We start from the raw sequence: 6628 nt of genomic DNA, 5'->3' as shown, positions 1-6628 counted from the left end.
CTGTCTCTTATACACATCTAGATGTGTATAAGAGACAGGTATTATAAATATCATAAAAATAGATGCCCAATTTCCTAAAAGTCATGTATCATTTTTTATATTGTCTATGTGCCTTGTAATAATTCATATTTGATGTTCTACTTGGCATTTTGCTTATAAATAGTGACATTTGGTGGATCTCAAAATAATGCACATTGGTGAGAAATCCACTTTAAAATTCCATTAATTTTCACATTATCCAATTTTATAATTTTATTTTATTTTGTGTTATATTTTATTTATTTATTATTATTATATAAATATATTATTATATTATATTTTATCTATATCCGTGTTTTTGTCATGGTCCTCGATTTCACAACAAAAATAAAATAATAATAATAATAATATTGGAGGATTCGGATCGTGGCCGAGTTCGTATCGGGTAGATCCAATTTTAGGGATATTCCCGCGTAAATTGTTTCTGAAAAGCTGAGCTGACTCAAATTTCAATCTCACTTGACTGGAAGCAACTGTAATCGCGCTCTCCAAGTCGATCGGTCCAATTCTTTGTTGACGCGGTTCCTAATTCAGATCGAATGTTCAAGTCATTATCAAATCGAATCAGCTATCTCTATCTTGTAATTCCTACTGCTATCTCATCGTTGTAAAGGTCAGTAACACTATCGCACATCTCTGATTGATTCCTTCATGTTCTTTTGTCTGATCGCGTTATACATTTTATATCTGGTCTCCTGTTGAATTGGTACTCTGTACGGTCTAATTGAAGGCTGATATTAAGCGATTCTTTCTAGTCAGTCTCCCGTATAAATTTAGTACTAAAGTTATTTGAATCTCATTTTGTTTTGTTTAGTTTAATTTATTCATCTTTCTGGTTTGTATTCTGATGTGATTATGGAGATCAGCGTTAATCAATTTTCAGATATGAGAATTAGAATAAAGAGGAGAAACGATTACATATGGTGGATCTGTATGCCATTTCAAAAGGAAGCGGGTTAGTTTAAGGCTACTAGACAATAGCAGTCTGGCTGGAAGTTATGCGTTACATCATTTTATTACATTTATTACTTTTTCATGTGCGATTTACTGATTCAGTTGCGTAGAAACTTCAATTTTTTAAATCTGCATTTGCATACCAGGTTTCGTCTTACTGGAGGTTTAGATTCTTCATTAGCATGTAACATAGAAAGAAAAGATAAGAGTGAAACTCACGGTCTTTGCAAAAATTAGAGCAGCAAAAAGGAAATAGCGTGTAAATGTTTCTTGTTCATTCATTTATTTATTTATTTTTTATTGAACTTATCCTGGCTATTTGACGCTACTATTTCCTTATTTTTACCGCATATAAAAGCAGGGGAAATTAAGGGTAAGATGGGAGAGCTCGAAATGATAATCAAAGTATAAAATTATACATAATGGGGTCTGGATTCTAAATTATGGGATCATGTGCATTTGAGATTGTACATCATGTGGGCTGCGTAGAAAGTTGAATATATGAAAGGATAATGGAAAATGTTAGAAAATTACGTAGTCACCGACTCACAAGATAGATCTGCATTGGACCAGGGGAATGCCCGCCATTTTAGTCAAGTGGTAGCCACTAGAAAAAGAAGGGATGCATTTGAGGGATACGTGGACAAGTTTTGAACCTACAAGGTCTATTCTGCATCGTTGTTTACGATAAATCCTGTCTTAAGATTTGCAATATTCCGTTATCAACATTTTTCTGTGACTCAGATGACAAGCAAGGCTAGTTCATGCACCATTACCGTACTCATTCCAAATCATACTGCCTATAGGATATTAGTATTTAATACCACGTTTCCCTTTTTAACTTGATTTTGAGGTAATTTTCAGATTCTTGTTTGATCTACTTCAAAGGAAATTGAAGTTCGAAGTGCGATGTCGTATAGATTGTAGAATTGAAAAAGTTAGTCGATGGCGAATACATTTCTGCTCATCAAACCATATTTTTACAACGGGCTAGTTATAGAATGGTCTCAATATATTTCTCTAGTAATTATAGGGCATAAGTTTCTTGTGAAGGACATTTATTCTAATGTACTGGTAGAAAGGAGAAGATTACTGAGGATAGGATACAGGCTTTGGAATGATTTCGGAGAGGAAATATTCAGCAAGTAGGATATTTATTACCTCTGCTGGTCAGCATACCCTCTGCCATTACATCCAGCGTTCTTGTAAAGGGGTATTTGGACTTGACCAGCTTCTATTTTTCTGACATCTCGCACTAGTAACTCATAAAGGCTTCTTGCTTCCTCAGCTGTTTTCCCACCACCAACAGCCCTCGCCACTTTCTCAAAACGGTCTGGTGTGTCCTGGTCATAGAAGGCTAATGCCTCCTCAAATTTCTTGTTTTCCTTTTTGGTCCAGGATGAGTAAAAGCCACGTGTCGATGTGACAGAGCTTGATGCCATTATTTTCAGTTAGTTTGGCACTGAAAAAGGGGAATGGACGTTGGGATTTGACAAAGAAGGTTGGGGAAAAGTATGTCTCAGTAAGAGGGGAAAGAAGGAAGAAGTTGAGGGATGGTAAGAGCATGATTGTCCTTTGCTCCTTATATACTGGAGGTGGAGTATTTGTGTAGTGGGATCGATGCAAGTTGACGAATATATATTTAAGGCTAAAAGATATGATTCGTTTTGTTGAGCAGACGCTAGAAAGAGTGTCTAGGGGACTGGCTGTAGTGAAATCCTTTAAAAAGTCTCTTTTCTTTTCATTTAAAATATCATCAGCAAGTAGAATTTTCTCGAGAATTTACAGCCTGGTGGAGGATTAGATCCAATTCTTAGCCTATCACTTGACACATAGATGCGCCCATAACAAAAGTTTCAACCCACCTTTGAATGTGTAAAAAAGGCTAGTGAAACTTACCTTTCCTTTTCATGGTTGGTTTTCTCTTTCCTTTTCTCATTCAGCTGCATGCTATAATATACCATACATATTCCATCTTCAGTATGATTATTCCTTCTCTCTTGGAAATAGATACTCAACTACTACAAAAATGACTTTATCTACAGTTTCATGGACATGACAACTGCTTGGGAGCAAAAGATTCATCTTTCTGTGCGCACACACACAGGTTGAAATATGTTTTAGTGCCTAAACATCTATCTTTTTTTCTTTTGTTATTGCTATCTCCAAATTTTTTTAATTCTGATTTTATTCTTCGAATTTATATTCATATTCATTTTGAGCATTCAGTTTTAAAATTTTAGTTGATGTTCTTCAGTTTTCTATAAATTTTTTATTGATTAAGTCACTGTCTTAAAATTTTACTCTAATTTATTGAAAGTAGGTTCTAACACCATCAATTATCTATGCATCATATCTTGAAAATTTTTCTTTTTAGATAAGAATTAAGACTTCAATATAAAGGTTACGAGAACTGAAGTTGAAGTTTAATATAAAACTTTAGGGGCCATTTCCCGCCAACTTAGAAGTTGGTGTAAACATCTGAACTTTAACAGCAAACACTATTAAAGTTGCACTTTTATTGAGTAACTTCATCTTTCTATTTTTTGTATGCTTTTCACATTTATCGTGGAATTCAGTCTTCTCATCTTATTCTACTTTTTATAATTATCAAAAAATTCTATTTTACAACTCTACACCCCAAACACAAACTTAATAATTCTAATATATTAATTTTGGACTTATTAACCTTAATCAGTGGGCCAAACGCTTCCTAATTTTGATAAAAATGAGTTGGAAAGTTTTAGAAGTTTGAGAATTAAAATAAAAGCAAATAAAAATGAAAAGATTTAAAGACTAAGATACAAAATGGATGAAAGTTGAATAACTTCAAGCTTAATATCCAAATCTATACTAAACGTGTGGGCTTTGTTTCTATAATTTACAGACCCAACAAGAGTTATATAAACCAAAGTAAACTATTATTTCATACCCTACGCTTCAAACACAAACTACGCAAATCTAAACTTCACAATTTCAGGCTTCAAAGCAGCACCAAATTTTAGAATATCATGATCGGAATCTACATTCTTTGAAAAGATAGACGATTCTTTTAAAAAAATTGGATCTGCATAAATCTCCATGTGATAACCCAAGGAAATTTTAATTAGTGAAAGTAACCAAAAGGTCGAGGATTTGAATCCCACTCCCACATATTGTTGAACTAAAAAAAATTCCCATATAATTAGTGTAAAGGTATGTCTGATAAATTTGTTATGTTGTATGTCTAATTTTATGCATTAAAGACCGACTTACTATCAGTTGTAATTATGGATTTATGAATTTAAGAACCATGTACTTAAGTATCATTTGCGAATTTCATGACTCAAATTCATTGTTTGAGTTTATTATTAAAACGATCTTTGAGTTTTGAGCAACACTTCAAAGTTTTTCCTGGTTGTGCATTCGAAATTAGCATGGTCATGCTTACCTGTACTCTACGAAGTTGGTCTTGTCGAATCCGTTATGGAGGATTTGGACATTAGTTATTGCCAGGAGCAGCCCAATGGCAATAGAGTCGACCACTGCAGCTATATCATATTTTGAACAGCATAACTGAAAAACCAAAGATCTTAGGCAGCCTACCAATTGAATTGGATCTGGAGATCTCACCAACTGTTGGTTGAAAGAAGCCTCCATGTGAGGAACTTTCTGTTGGTTCTTTCTTTCAATATTGGAATGTGAGTCTTGTAATAAATGAAATTGTCACCTCTATTCAATGGATTATGCTGGCGCTGATCAGCATACAACGTACTTTAACATACTTGAAATTTGAAACTTTTCTTGCAGAAAATTAGAATGGGGTTTGTGTTCAGCCCAAGAATTTTAGAAAATCATCTCCGTACAGCCTCATAAGGAATCTAGATCCCAAAATAGCAGTCCCCTAAATACGTAGTTGGGTTGTACGCAACTTAGATGAATTTTGAATTGTGGCTATCGTTACTCGAGCACTGCCTTCAAAAGAAACAGAAGCCTCTGGCAGCTAAATAGATTCCAAAAAAATCTGTGCAGTAACTAAATTTCTGTTTCTGTACAAGCCGTACAGAATCTATATTCCAAAATAGCAGTCTTCTAAATATATTGTTACGTTCTACGGCTACTTGGATGACGTCTTAAATTGCTGCTATTATTATTTGATCAATGCCTTCGAAGGAAAACGAAGAATTTGTTGACATTTCGTAATTTCTTAGGAACCAGATTTTCATTCCAACCAATACGGCAAGAATAGCAGTGGAAATTCTCAACATTCGAGCTATGTGTCAACGGCAAGCCAACGCCAAGGGACAAACTCATTGGGAATGACTTTGGGCCAAGACCATAACAAAAGCAAGAGCTAATGAGAAAAGATTTAACATTCTTAAATTGCAGAGGATTAGTTATCCCACGTTGGAAGATTTAACATTCTTAAATTAAATTGCAGAGGATCTTCTAAACCAACTTCCTCTGACATCATCTTAAATTTTCGATTGACCAAAAAGCTTAAATTGATGGATGAAGGACAAATTTAATCTTATATCATCTAATAAGTCTTGCTAAATGGGTATAAATATAAAGGTATGTAAGGGAGCTTCCAAATTGTGGGTGTGGTGGAGGAAATAGAGACTTTTCCACGTTTGTGTGTCGGACGGGTGAATTTGAGTAAGCCATGCTCGTACGAAAAAAGGAACAAATTTTTACTACCTTTCCATTTAAAACTGTTTTGTTAAAACATTTCTATCAGGTGAGACTTCCTGTTTTTCTTCTTTTTCTTTTTTATATACAGAGAGCTTTTTCACTAGGGTTCTAAGCAAAATCTCTATTGACTCTATTCCTTTTTCCAATGAGTACACGCCAAAATTTGAAAATTGTGTAAATCTTGGGGAGCAAGGTCGTGTGAAATTTTGTTTTTAAGATAGTGGAATTTTCCTGGCACAACCATCTCCACTTGGTCCTAATAAAACACTAGAGGTATTCTAGAGAGATGGCTTAATTCAAGTTCAGGGAATGCTCAGATAAGTCTGACAGATGCGCAAACTAAGGTCTTGATGATGGCTTCAAGTTGAACTTTAAAACAACTTCCTCAGGGAAAAATTTGATATCATTCATCGTTTATCAAACGGGCCTGTGACTTACCTAGCTTAACCCAGAGTATGAGGAGCCGTGGGTGTCAGTGAAGCAAAGATTCTAACTTATGTCAGTAGAGAAATCTTATCCATTTTTTAAGTTTAAGTTGTTTCGAATCCCATGTTATAACTCTCCGAGGAGATAGCCGCCGTAAAATGACTAGCTTATGTCGTCTAAAAACGACAAGCAAGCACAACATAGAAATCTCACGGTCCAAACTAATGGAAGAGATCGCAGGATACGTTGATACATATCCTTCACCCACTTACTATGAACTACTTCTCCTATTCACCTTGCTATTAACTCATGCAAACACTTTCCGAATAGAGGTCATTCCTAGGGTGACACGAAGCCGAACATGAATCTCACGGTGTGAACTCTTAGGGACGTGAGAGCTAAGAACGGCATATTGTATATGTTATTAATCTCCCATTGAAGTGTTCTATTTTTTTTGGGTAAATATTTACTTAGGTATATTTCGACTAATAAAACAACTTAAGTTTAGGTGATTTTCCAAGTATACGTTTATATT

At 34.6% G+C, this 6628-nt stretch overlaps 1 long non-coding RNA gene across 1 annotated transcript; it reads left to right on the top strand.

Annotated features, from left to right (window-relative positions):
• Positions 1-420: 420 nt before the first annotated feature.
• Positions 421-5436, top strand: LOC120070092. Its single transcript, XR_005479786.1, has 3 exons — positions 421-652; positions 3039-3100; positions 5184-5436. It is a non-coding gene; the product is annotated as an uncharacterized LOC120070092 (long non-coding RNA).
• The last annotated feature ends 1192 nt before the right edge of the window (positions 5437-6628 follow it).

This window comes from Benincasa hispida, unplaced genomic scaffold (assembly GCF_009727055.1).
Source record: "Benincasa hispida cultivar B227 unplaced genomic scaffold, ASM972705v1 Contig912, whole genome shotgun sequence".
Taxonomy (NCBI): Eukaryota; Viridiplantae; Streptophyta; class Magnoliopsida; order Cucurbitales; family Cucurbitaceae; genus Benincasa; species Benincasa hispida.
This window is presented reverse-complemented; position numbering and strand designations above follow the sequence as displayed.